This window comes from Scyliorhinus torazame, unplaced genomic scaffold, assembly GCF_047496885.1.
Source record: "Scyliorhinus torazame isolate Kashiwa2021f unplaced genomic scaffold, sScyTor2.1 scaffold_1014, whole genome shotgun sequence".
NCBI classification, from domain to species: Eukaryota; Metazoa; Chordata; class Chondrichthyes; order Carcharhiniformes; family Scyliorhinidae; genus Scyliorhinus; species Scyliorhinus torazame.
The window spans coordinates 19,334-31,860 of NW_027308741.1; the positions used below are offsets into that span (position 1 = coordinate 19,334).

Consider the following 12,527-nt stretch of genomic DNA (forward strand, 5'->3'; position numbering starts at 1 on the left):
TGCCACACACACTGTATTCACATGGAGTCAACTTTCAGGGCAATGTGATCGTCATGGAATCAAGCCTCACAGATTTCAGGGTTAAATCGCTGGCTTCGAATGCAGACCAAGGAAGGCCAGCAGCACGGTTCAATTCCCGTACCAGCCTCCCCGAAAGGTGCCGGAATGGGGCGACTACGGCTTTTCACAGTAACATCATTTGAAGCCTACTTGTGACAAGAAGCGATTTTTATTTTTCAAATGAGTCGCCTGGATTGCGAGTGACACAGGACCTGTTGTCCAGCTGAGTGTGTGTGGGATACAGTTTTTAGAGAGTTGAGCCTGGATTGCCTGTGACACAGGAGTTGTCTAGCTGAGTGTGTGTGTGGGGGGTACAGTTTACAGAGAGCTGAGCCTGGATTGCCTGTGACACAGGAGCTGAGTGCGTGTGTGGGGTCCAGTTTACAGAGAGCTGAGCCTGGATTGCCTGTGACACAGGAGCTGAGTGTGTGTGGGATACAGTGTATAGAGAGTGAGCCCGGACTGCCTGTGACACAGGACCTGTTGTGCAGCTGAGTATGTGTGTGGTGTACAGTTTACAGAGAGCTGAGCCTGGATTGCCTGTGACACAGGATCTGTTGTGTAGCTGAGTGTGTGGGGTCCAGTTTACAGAGAGCTGGGCCTGGATTGCCTGTGGCACAGGAGCTGAGTGTGTGTGAGGTCCAGTTTACAGAGAGCTGATCCTGGATTGCCTGTGACACAGGACCTGTTGTGTAGATGAGTGTGTGAGGTCCAGTTTAAAGAGAGCTGGGCCTGGATTGCCTGTGACACAGGAGCTGAGTGTGTGTGAGTTACAGATTACAGAGAGCTGGGCCTGGATTGCCTGTGACACAGGAGCTGCGTGTGTGTGAGGTACAGTTTACAGAGAGCTGAGCTTGGTATGCCTGTGACACAGGAGCTGAGTGTGTGTGAGGTACAGTTTACAGACAGCTGAGCCTGGATTGCCTGTGACACAGGACCTGTTGTCTACCTGAGTGTGTGTGGGGTCCAGTTTACAGAGAGCTGTGCCTGGATTGCCTGTGACACAGGACCTGTTGTGTAGCTGAGTGAGCGTGTGGGGTCCAATTTACAGAGAGCTGGGCCTGGATTGCCTGTGACACAGGAGCTGAGTGTGTGTGAGGTACAGTTTACAGAGAGCTGAGCCTGGATTGCCTGTGACAATGGACCTGTTGTGTAGCTGAGTGTGTGGGATCCAGTTTACAGAGAGCTGGGCCTGGATTGGGTGTGACACAGGACCTGTTGTGTAGCTGAGTGAGTGTGTGGGGTCCAATTTACAGAGAGCTGGGCCTGGGTTGCCTGTGACACAGGAGCTGAGTGTGTGTGAGGTACAGTTTACAGAGAGCTGGGCCTGGATTGCCTGTGGCACAGGACCTGTTGTGTAGCTGAGTGTGTGTGGTGTCCAGTTTACAGAGAGCTGGGCCTGGATTGCGTGCGACACAGGACCTGTTGTGTAGCTGAGTGTGTGTGTGGGGTCCAGATTACAGAGAGCTGAGCCTGGATTGCCTGTGACACAGGAGCTGAGTGTGTGTGGGGTTCAGTTTACAGAGAGCTGAGCCTGGATTGCCTGTGACACAGAACCTGTTGTGTAGCTGAGTGTGTGTGGGGTCCAGTTTTCAGAGAGCTGGGCCTGGATTGCCTGTGACACAGGAGCTGAGTGAGTGTGAGGTACAGTTTACAGAGAGCTGGGCCTGGAATGCCTGTGACACAGGACCTTTTGTGTAGCTGAGTGTGTGTGGGGTCCAGCTTACAGAGAGCTGGGCCTGGATTGCGAGTGACACAGGACCTGTTGTGTTGGTGAGTGTGTGTGTGGGGTATAGTTTACAGAGAGCTGAGCCTGGATTGTCTGTGACACAGGAGCTGAGTGTGTGGGGGGTATAGTTTATAGAGAGCTGGGCCTGGTTTGCCTGTGACACAGGACCTGTTGTCCAGCTGAGTGTGTGGGATACAGTTTACAGAGAGCTGAGCCTGGATTGCCTGTGACACAGGACCTGTTGTCTAGCTGAGTGTGTGTGTGGTCCAGTTTACAGAGAGCTGAGCCTGGATTGCCTGTGACACAGTACCTCTTGTCTAGCTGAGTGTGTGTGGGGGGTCCAGTTTACAGAGAGCTGGGCCTGGATTGCCTGTGACACAGGACCTGTTGTTCAGCTGAGTGTGTGTGGGATACAGTTTACAGAGAGCGGAGCCTGGATTGCCTGTTACACAGGACCTGTTGTCTAGCTGAGTTTGTGTGTGGGGTCCAGTTTACAGAGAGCTGCTCCTGGATTGCCTGTGACACAGGAGCTGAGTGTGTGTGAGGTCCAGTTTACAGAGAGCTGAGCCTGGATTGCCTGTGACACAGGACCTGTTGTGTAGCTGAGTCTGTGTGGTGGGGTCCAGTTTATAGAGTGCTGGGCCTGGATTGCCTGTGACACAGGAGCTGAGTGTGTGTGTGGGGTCCAGTTTACAGAGAGTTGGGCCTGGATTGCCTGTGACACAGGAGCTGAGTGTGTGTGGGGTCCAGTTTACGGAGAGCTGGGCCTTGATTGCCTGTGATACAGGAGCTGAGTGTGTGTGTGGTCCAGTTTACAGAGAGCTGAGCCCGGATTGCCTGTGACACAGGAGTTGTTGTGTAGCTGAGTGAGTGTGTGGGGTACAGTTTACAGAGAGCTGGGCATTGATTGCCTGTGACACAGGAGCTGAGTGTGTGTGAGGTACAGTTTACAGAGAGCTGAGCCTCCTGCATCTCTCAGGCTACTTGTTTAAGGCACATTTGCAGCATCAGATCTCTCCCCGTTGCAGCGAGTGCTAAGATTCTGAAATGTGTATCGTTTTCCAGCTCTAAACTGTAGCGACTGCCTAAATGTGAATGTTCAGCACGGACACAAAGAGACACACACAGGCACAGGGACACACACACACAGGCACAGGGACACACACACACGCAGGCACAGGGAAACAAACACACACACAGGCACAGGGACACACACACACAGACACATTAAACAAAGCGGTCAAATTATTAACGTGAGCTGCCACTGTAAAAGCAGCAAGGGTGTTTGGAAGAAATGGCTGTATGTGGAAACTTAACATAAAGCAGCAAATCACGATTGGCTCTACCTTCTGTAGTCGAAGATGATGAAGCTGTAATGACCAGTTGTAGATGGTGTTCATTGGGATCTGCATTGTGGATGAGGTGAGGGGCAAGAGAGAGAGAGACACAGCCCTGGGAGAATCCATCGAGCAGGGGCGACAACACACCAACCCCCCCCCCCCCCAAATCTCTGAGGTTTCGCTTGGTCTGGCCCATACCTGGAGGAGGGGTGTCCAGGTGAGGATAACTGTGAGCTGATTGGGTGCCATTAGTGGGGAGGTGGGGATTCGTTTTGTGACTCATTGGGGGTAGTTAAAGAGTAGGGATCCATTTTCTCTCGCTTTACCACGAGGACTTGGTAAGTATAGGTGTCTTAGCTCTGTGTGTGAATGTGTGTGTGTGAGCATGGAGTCCAGCTCTGATATTTTACACCCCACAGTACACTCCTGACCTGGGATCTCTCTCCCCACCACCGAGGCTGAGCTGAGGGTGAATCAAGCCATGGAGATCATGTGGAACGGTGAGTATGAAACTCCAATATCTGTCTCTTTGATTCCTGCCTCATTCTGCTATTGACTGTCTCTTTCCAATCCACTCTCTCTCTCTCTCTTACTGCATTCCACCCAAACTCTCTCTGTCCCTGTCTTTTTCCTAGTTCAATCTGGCTTTAATTCCATTACCATGTACGATCTAGCTTTTCTCCACGTTGACTTTCTCACTGTCTCCATCTCTATCTTTCTCTCTCTCTCTCTTTCTGTCTTTCTCTGTCTCTCTCTCTCTCTGTCCTTCTTTCTCTCTCTGCCTCTCTCTCTCTGTCCTTCTTGCTCACTCTGTCTTTCTCTCTGTCCTTCTTTCTCTCTCTGTCTCTCTGTCCTTTCTTTCTCTGTCTTTCTCTCTGTCTTTTCTCATTCTCTGTGTCTTTTCTCTCGTTCTCTGTGTCCTTTCTCTCTGTATTTTCTCATTCTGTCTTTTCTCTCTTTCTCTGTCTTTTCTCTCTGTGCCTTTCTCTCTGTGCCTTTCTCTCTGTGCCTTTCTCTCTCTGTCTTTCTCTCTCTGTCTTTCTCTCTCTGTCTTTCTCTCTCTGTCTTTCTCTCTCTGTCTTTCTCTCTCTGTCTTTTCTCTCTCTGTCTTTTCTCTCTATCCTTTCCCTCTCTGTCCTTTCTCTCTCCGTCTTTTCTCTCTCTCTCTTTCTCTCTCTCTATTTCTCTCTCTCTCTTTCTCTCTCTCTCTCTTTCTGTCTTTCTCTGTCTGTCTCTCTCTGTCCTTCTTTCTCTCTCTCTGTCCTTCTTTCTCTCTGTCTTTCTTTCTCTCTTTCTGCCTTTCTCTCTCTGTCTGTTTTTCTCTGTCTCTCTGTCCTTCTTTCTCTCTCTCTGTCCTTCTTTCTCTCTCTCTCTGTCTCTGTCTCTCTCTCTGTCCTTTCTTTCTCTCTGTCCTTTCTTTCTCTCTGTCTTGCTCCCTCTTTCTCTCTGTCTCATTCTGTCCTCTCTTCCTCTGTGTTTTCTCTTTGTCTTGCCTCCATACTTTCTGTTTCATTCTGCCCCACCCCCTGCTGGGTTCGCCCCCCCTGCTGGGTTCGCCCCCCTGCTGGGTTGCCCCCCCCCACAATTTTATTCACCACCCACAATTCGCCCCCCAATTTATTCCTCCCCCAATTTTATTCCCCCCCCCCCAATATTTTTCCAACCGAATTTTATTCTCCCCCCCCCCACAGTTTTATTACCCTCCCCAATTTTACCCCCCTGCTGGGTTGCCCCCCCCGCCGCTGGGTTCTGCCCACACCACCACAATTTGCCCCCCAATTTTATCCCCACCCCCACAATTCGCCCCCCAATTTATTCCTCCCCCAATTTTATTCTCCCGCCCAAAATGTTATCCCCCCAAAAAAAATTTCAAACCCAATTTTATTCCCCCCCCAATTTTATTCCCCCTCACAATTTGTCCGTTTTATCCACATACCCTATTTTATCCCCCCCAATTTATTCCTCCCCCAATTTTATATCCATCCCCACAATTTGCCCCCCCACACTCAATTTTTGTCCAACCCAATTTTATTCCCCCCCCCCACAATTCGCACCCCCAATTTTAATCCCCCCCAGTTTTATTCCCCCCCAATTTTATTCCCCCGCTTTATCCCCCCTGCTGGGTTGCACTCCCCCCCGCTGGGTTCTGCCCCCCCCCACCAATTTTATTACCCCCCCAATTTTATTCCCCCCCACAATTTGCCCCACAATTTTATTCCCCCCCACAGTTTTATTCCCCCCCAATTTAATTCCCCCGTTTTATTCCCCCCTGCTGGGTTCTGCCACCCCCACCAATTTTATTCCACCAATTTTATTCCCCCCCCAATTTTATTCCCCCCCCACAATTTGCCCCCCCACAATTTTTTTCCAACCCAACTTTATTCCCTACACCCCACATTTCCCCCCCACAATTTTATTCCCCCGTTTTATCCCCCCTGCTGGGTTGCCCCTCCCGCTGGGTTCTGCGCCCCCACCAATTTTATTCCCCCCCACACACAATTTGCCCCCCAATTTTATGTTCCCCCAATTTTATCTACCCGCCTCAATTCGCCCCCTGATTTATTCCTCCCCCAATTTTATTCTCCCCCACCCAATTTTTATCCCCCCCGAAATTTTTCAATCCCAATTTTATCCCCCCCCCCGTTTTATTCCACCCGTTTTACTCCCCCAATTTTATTCCCCCCGCACAATTTGCCCGTTTTATCCACCCACCCTATTTTATGCCCCCCAATTTTAACCCCCCCCCCACAATTCCCCCCCCCCACAATTTTACCCCCCCCCCACAATTTGCCCCCCCACAATTTTTTTCCAACCCAACTTTATTCCCCCCACCCCACATTTCCCCCCCACAATTTTATTCCCCCGTTTGATCCCCCGCTGCTGGGTTGCCCCTCCTGCTGGGTTCTGCGCCCCCACCAATTTTATCCCCACCCCCCATAATTTGCCCACCAATTTTATGTTCCCCCAATTTTATCCCCCCCACAATTCGGCCCCCAATTTATTCCTCACCTATTTTTATTCTCCCCCTCAAATTTTATCCCCCCCGAAATTTTTCAAACCCAATTTTATTGCCCCCCCAGTTTTATTCCCTTCCCGTTGTATCCCCCCCCAATTTTATTCCCCCCCCCACGATTTGCCCGTTTTATCCACAGACCCTATTTTATCCCCCCCAATTTTAATCCCCCCCTACAATTCGCCCACCAATTTATTCCTCCCACAATTTTATTCCCCCCCCCCACAATTTCCCCCCCGCAATTTTTTTCCAACCCAAATTTATTCCCCCCCCCCACAATTCGCCTCCCTTAATTTTATTCCCCCCTCCCCCACAGTTTTATTCCCCCCCCCAATTTATTCCCCCGTTTTATCCCCCTGCTGGGTTGCCCCCCTCTGGATTCTGCCCCCCCCCACCTATTTTATACCCCGCCCAATTTTCTTTCCCCCCCACACAATTTGCCCCACAATTTTGTTCGCCCACCCAAAATTTTTTCCAACCCAAATTTATTTTCCCCCCCCACAATTCGCCCCCCTTAATTTTATTCCCCCGCCCCCACAGTTTTATTCCCCTCCCAATTTTATTCCCCCGTTTTATCCCCCCTGCTGGGTTGCCACCCCGCTGGATTCTGCCCCCCGCTAATTTTATTCCCCCCCAATTTTATTCCCCCCCACAATTAGCCCCCCCAATTTTATCCCCCCCAAAATTCGCCCCCTAATTTATTCCTCCCCCAAATTTATTCCCCCCCCCAATTTTATCCCCCTCGAAATTTTTCAAACCCAATTTCCCCCCCCCAGTTTTATTCCCCCACCCAGTTTTAGCCCCCCAATTTTATTCCCCCCCACAATTTGCCCGTTTTATCCACCCACCCTATTTTATCCCCCCCAATTTTAATCCCCCCCCACACAATTCGCCCCCCAATTTATTCCTCCCCCTATTTTATTCCCCCCCCACAATTCCCCCCCCACAATTGATACCAACCCAATTTTATTCCCCCCCCCACAATTCACCACCCCAATTTTATTCCCCCCTCCCCCACAGTTTTATTCCCCCCCCCAATTTTATTCCCCCGTTTTACCCCCCTGCTGGATTGCCCCCCCCCGCTGGGTTCTGCCCCCCACCAATTTTATTCCCCGCCCAATTTTATCTGCCCCCCAATTTTATTCGCCCCCCCCAATATTTTTCCAGACCAATTTTATTCCCCCGCCCCCACAATTTTAATTTCCCCACAATTTTATTCCCCTGTTTTATCCCCCCCTGCTGGGTTGCCCCCCCCCGCTGGATTCTGCCCCCCCACTAATTGTATTCCCCCCCCCAATTTTATTTCCCCCCACAATTTTATTCCCCCCCACAATTTGCCCCCCAATTTTATTTCCCCCCCACAATTTTATCCCCCCCCACAATTCGCCCCCTAATTTATTCCTCCCCAATTTTATTCTCCCCCCCAAATTTTATCCCCCCCGAAATTTTTCAAACCCAATTTTATTCCCCCCCGCAGTTTTATTCCCCCCCCGTTTTATCCCCCCCAATTTTATCCCCCCCCCACAATTTGCCCGTTTTATCCACCCACCCTATTTTATCCCCCCCAATTTTAATCCCCCCCCCACAATTCGCCTCCCAATTCTATTCCCCCCCACACACAATTTGCCCCCCCACAGTTTTTTTCCAACCCAATTTTATTCCCCCCCCACAATTCCCCCCCACCCAATTTTATTCCCCCGTATTACCCCCCCTGCTGGGTTGCCCCCCCCCGCTGGGTTCTGCCCCCCACCAATTTTAGTCCCCCCAATTTTATTTTCCCCGCCCACAATTCGCCCCCCAATTTTATCCCTCCCCCCACAATTTGCCCCCCCCAAAATTCGCCCCCAATTTATTCCACCACCATTTTTATTCTCCCCCCCTAAATTTTATCCCCCCCGAAATTTTTCAAACCCAATTTTATTCCCCCCACAGTTTTATTCCCCCCCCAATTTTATTCCCCCGTTTTATCCCCCCAATTTTATTCCCCTCCCACAATTTGCCCGTTTTATCCACCCACCCTATTTTAACCCCCAATTCGTCCCCCAATTTATTCCTCCCCAATTTTATTCCCCCCCAATTTGCCCCCCCACAATTCTTTTCCAACCCAATTTTATTCCCCCCACAATTCGCCCCCCCCCCACAGTTTTATTCCCCCCCCACAACTCACCCACCCGCATAATTTCCCCCCCAAATTTATTCCTCCCCAAATTTGCCCCCACCCCCAATTTTACTCTCCCCCCAAATGTCATTTTCCCCCTATTTATTAAACACACCAGACCCCTCCTGCTCCCACTCTACTCCTTACTCCCCTCCTCAGGCTGCGTTCCCTCCTGCTCCCACTCTCCACTTTAACCCCCTCCTGACGCTGCATTCCCTCCTGCTCCCACTCTACTCCTTTATCCCCTCCTGAAGCTGCGTTCCCTCCTGCTCCCACTCTTCACCTTAATCCCCTCCTGACGCTGCGTTCCCTCCTGCTCCCACTCTACTCCTTAATCCCCTCCTGAAGCTGTGTTCCCTCCTGCTCCCACTCTACTCCTTAATCCCCTCCTGAGGCTGCGTTCGCTCCTGCTCCCAATCTACTCCTTAATCCCCTCCTGAGGCTGCGTTCCCTCCTGCTCCCCCACTCCACCTCCATAATCCCCTCCTGAGGCTGCGTGCCCTCCTGCTCCCCCACTCCACCTTAATCCCATCCTGAGGCTGCGTTCCCTCCTGCTCCCAATCTACTCCTTAATCCCCTCCTGAGGCTGCGTTCCCTCCTGCTCCCCCACTCCACCTCCATAATCCCCTCCTGAGGCTGCGTTCCCTCCTGCTCCCCCACTCCACCTTAATCCCCTCCTGAGGCTCCGTTCCCTCCTGCTCCCACTCTCCACCTCCATAATCCCCTCCTGAGGCTGTGTTCCCTCCTGCTCCCCCACTCCACCTTAATCCCCTCCTGAGGCTGCGTTCCCTCCTGCTCCCACTCTCCACCTCCATAATCCCCTCCTGAGGCTGCGTTCCCTCCTGCTCCCACTCTCCACCTCCATAATCCCCTTCTGAGGCTGCGTTCCCTACTGCTCCCACTCTCCACTTTAATCCCCTCCTGAGGCTGCGTTCCCTCATGCTCCCACACTCCACCTTAATCCCCTCCTCAGGTTGCATTCCCTCCTGCTCCCACACTCCACCTTAATCCCCTCCTGAGGCTGCGTTCTCTCCTGCTCCCATTCTACTCCTTAATCCCCTCCTGAGGCTGCGTTCCCTCCTGCTCCCACTCTCCACCTTAATCCCCTCCTGAGTCTGCGTTCCCTCCTGCTCGCACTCTCCACCTCCATAATCCCCGCCTGTTTCTGAGTTCCCTCCTGCTCCCACTCTCCACCTACATAATCCCCTCCTGAGGCTGCGTTCCCTCCTGCTCCCCCACTCCACCTCCATAATCCCCTCCTGAGGCTGCGTTCCCTCCTGCTCCCACTCTCCACCTTAATCCCCTTCTGAGGCTGTGTTCCCTCCTGCTCCCCCACTCCACCTCCATAATCCCCTCCTGAGGCTGCGTTCCCTCCTGCTCCCACTCTCCACCTCCTTAATCCCCTCCTGAGGCTGCGTTCCCTCCTGCTCCGACACTCCACCTTAATCCCCTCCTGAGGCTGCGTGCCTCCTGCTCCCACACTCCATGTTGTTCACTGGAAAACTCACCCAACCCTCGGTGTGAAAATGTCACCGTTCTCCCACTCCCCCCAGAGAGTCAGAGACTCCTGCCTCTTTTCCTCCCACCCCCCTCGCCCCCAGAGACACTGATACTCCTGCCCCCCCTCCCAAACAAACAAAACACAGCCCAACGCTTGAGTGCCCTTCAGAATAATGAAACCCCAATCATGACGGACAAAGACACATTGACATTTATTCTGTTTCTCTCAGGTTAGAACTCCTGTCTGAGGATTCCTCGCCGAGGAAAGATTCTCTTTGCGTCGTCCAAGCTTCAAAATCAACTCTCCTCGGGGAGAAAGAGAAAGCTGGAAATTGATTACAGCAAAGCGTTATTGAAATAATAAAGGCACAGCAACATTCTGGGACTGCCCCAATCTGTGTTATAAACCCCATTTTATAAACACGGCCAGAATATGCACAATTTTGTTGCTTTTAAATAAAATATTTTTATTGAAGTACTTGCAAAATTTTTATAACAACAACAAAAGCAATAATAACATAACCATCAACATGGTAAACTAGACATTTCCCACCCAACCCCTTCTGTATCCCTTAACCATTTTGCACCTCGCCTCAGACTCCCCCTACCCTCTCCCCCTCAGACTCCCCCTTCCCTCAGACTCCCCCTACCCTCTCCCCTACAGACTCCCCCTCCCCCCTCAGACTCCTCCATACCCTCTCCCCCTCAGACTCCCCCTACCATCTCCCCCTCAGACTCCTCCCTACCCTCTCCCCCTCAGACTCCCCCTTCCCACTCAGACTATTCCTACCCTCACCCCCTCAGACTCCCCCGACCCTCTTGCACACTCACTCTTTCCCTCACCCCCCCCCCCCCTCCACAACCTTGACAGAGACTATATTAGGAAAATTAAAATCCCCGAGTGTGACCTCCCTATTCCTCCTGCAAGTTTCCCCAATCGCCCAGCCTGTTCCATCTTCTAATTCCTGTTGACTATTTGGGTACAATCCCAATGAGGTCACTATCCTATACTTGGTTCACCCACAAAACATCGCTGGATGATTCCTCGGTTATTTCATCACTTGACTACTCACGTGAGGCTCCCCTTAATCAAAGCACCTCCCTCTCCTATCTTTCCTGCACCTCTGTCCCTCCTGAAGCACCTGTACCTATCGAGTCTATTCACCTCCCTGCCGCTGCTGAGGACTGCGACACTTTCAGCCCCCACAGTTTTATTCCCCCCCAATTTTACTCCCTGAGGGAGCACCTGATACCCAATTACAACACTGAAGGAGCACCCGATACCCAATTACAGCACTGACAGAGCACCCCATACCCAATTACAACACTGACGGAGCACCCGATACCCAATTGCAACAGTGAGGGAGGACCCGATAACCAATTCCAACACTGAGGGAGCACCCGAAAACCAATTACAGCAATGAGGGAGCATCGAAAACAATTACAACACTGAGGGAGCACCCGATACCCAATTACAACACTGAGGGAGCACCGGAAAACCAATTACAGCACTCAGGGAACACCCAATACCCAATTACAACACTGAGGGAGAACCCGAAAACCAATTACAACACTGAGGAAGCACTCGACAACCAATTACAAAACTGAGGGAGCACCCGATACCCAATTACAACGCTGAGGGAGAACCCGAAAACCAATTACAACACTGAGGGAGCACACGATACCCAATTACAACACTAAGAGAGCACCTGATACCCAATTGCAACACTGAGGGAGCACCCGATACCCAATTACAACACTGAGGGAGCACCCGATACCCAATTACAACACTGAGGGGGCACCCGATACCCAATTACAACACTGAGGGAGCACCCAATTACAACACGGAGAGAGCACCCGATATCCAATTACAACACTGAGGCAGCACCCGATAACCAATTACAACACTGAGGCAGCACCCGATAACCAATTACAACACTGAGGGAGCGCCCGATACCCAATTACAACACTGAGGGAGCACCCGATACACAAATACAACACTGAGGCAGCACCCGATAACCAATTACAACACTGAGGGAGCACCCGATACCCAATTACAACACTGAGGGAGCACCCGATTCCCAATTGCAACACTGAGGGAGCACCCGATACCCAATTACAACACTGAGGGAGCACCCGATACCCAATTACAACACTGAGGGGGCACCCGATACCCAATTACAACACTGAGGGAGCACCCAATTACAACACGGAGAGAGCACCCGATATCCAATTACAACACTGAGGCAGCACCCGCTAACCAATTACAACACTGAGGCAGCACCCGATAACCAATTACAACACTGAGGGAGCGCCCGATACCCAATTACAACACTGAGGGAGCACCCGATACACAAATACAACACTGAGGCAGCACCCGATAACCAATTACAACACTGAGGGAGCACCCGATACCCAATTACAACACTGAGGGAGCACCCAATACCCAATTACAACACTGAGGGAGCACCCGATAACCAATTACAACACTGAGGGAGCACCCGATAACTAATTACAACACTGGCAGAGCACCCGATACCCAATTACAACATTGACGGAGCACCCGATACCCAATTACAACACTGAGGGGGCACCCGATACCCAATTACAACACTGAGGGAGCAGCCTATACCCAATTACAACACTGAGGGAGCACCCGATAACCAATTACAACACTGGCAGAGCACCCAATACCCGATTACAACACTGAGGGAGCACCCGATACCC

The 12,527-nt window shown here is 51.4% G+C and overlaps 1 long non-coding RNA gene across 1 annotated transcript; it reads left to right on the plus strand.

Moving 5' to 3' along the window:
- The first annotated feature begins 3,480 nt into the window (after window positions 1-3,480).
- On the plus strand, window positions 3,481-10,194 carry LOC140406907 (uncharacterized). The gene is made up of 2 exons (XR_011939367.1): window positions 3,481-3,629; window positions 10,031-10,194. It is a non-coding gene; the product is annotated as an uncharacterized lncRNA (long non-coding RNA).
- Window positions 10,195-12,527: the final 2,333 nt, after the last annotated feature.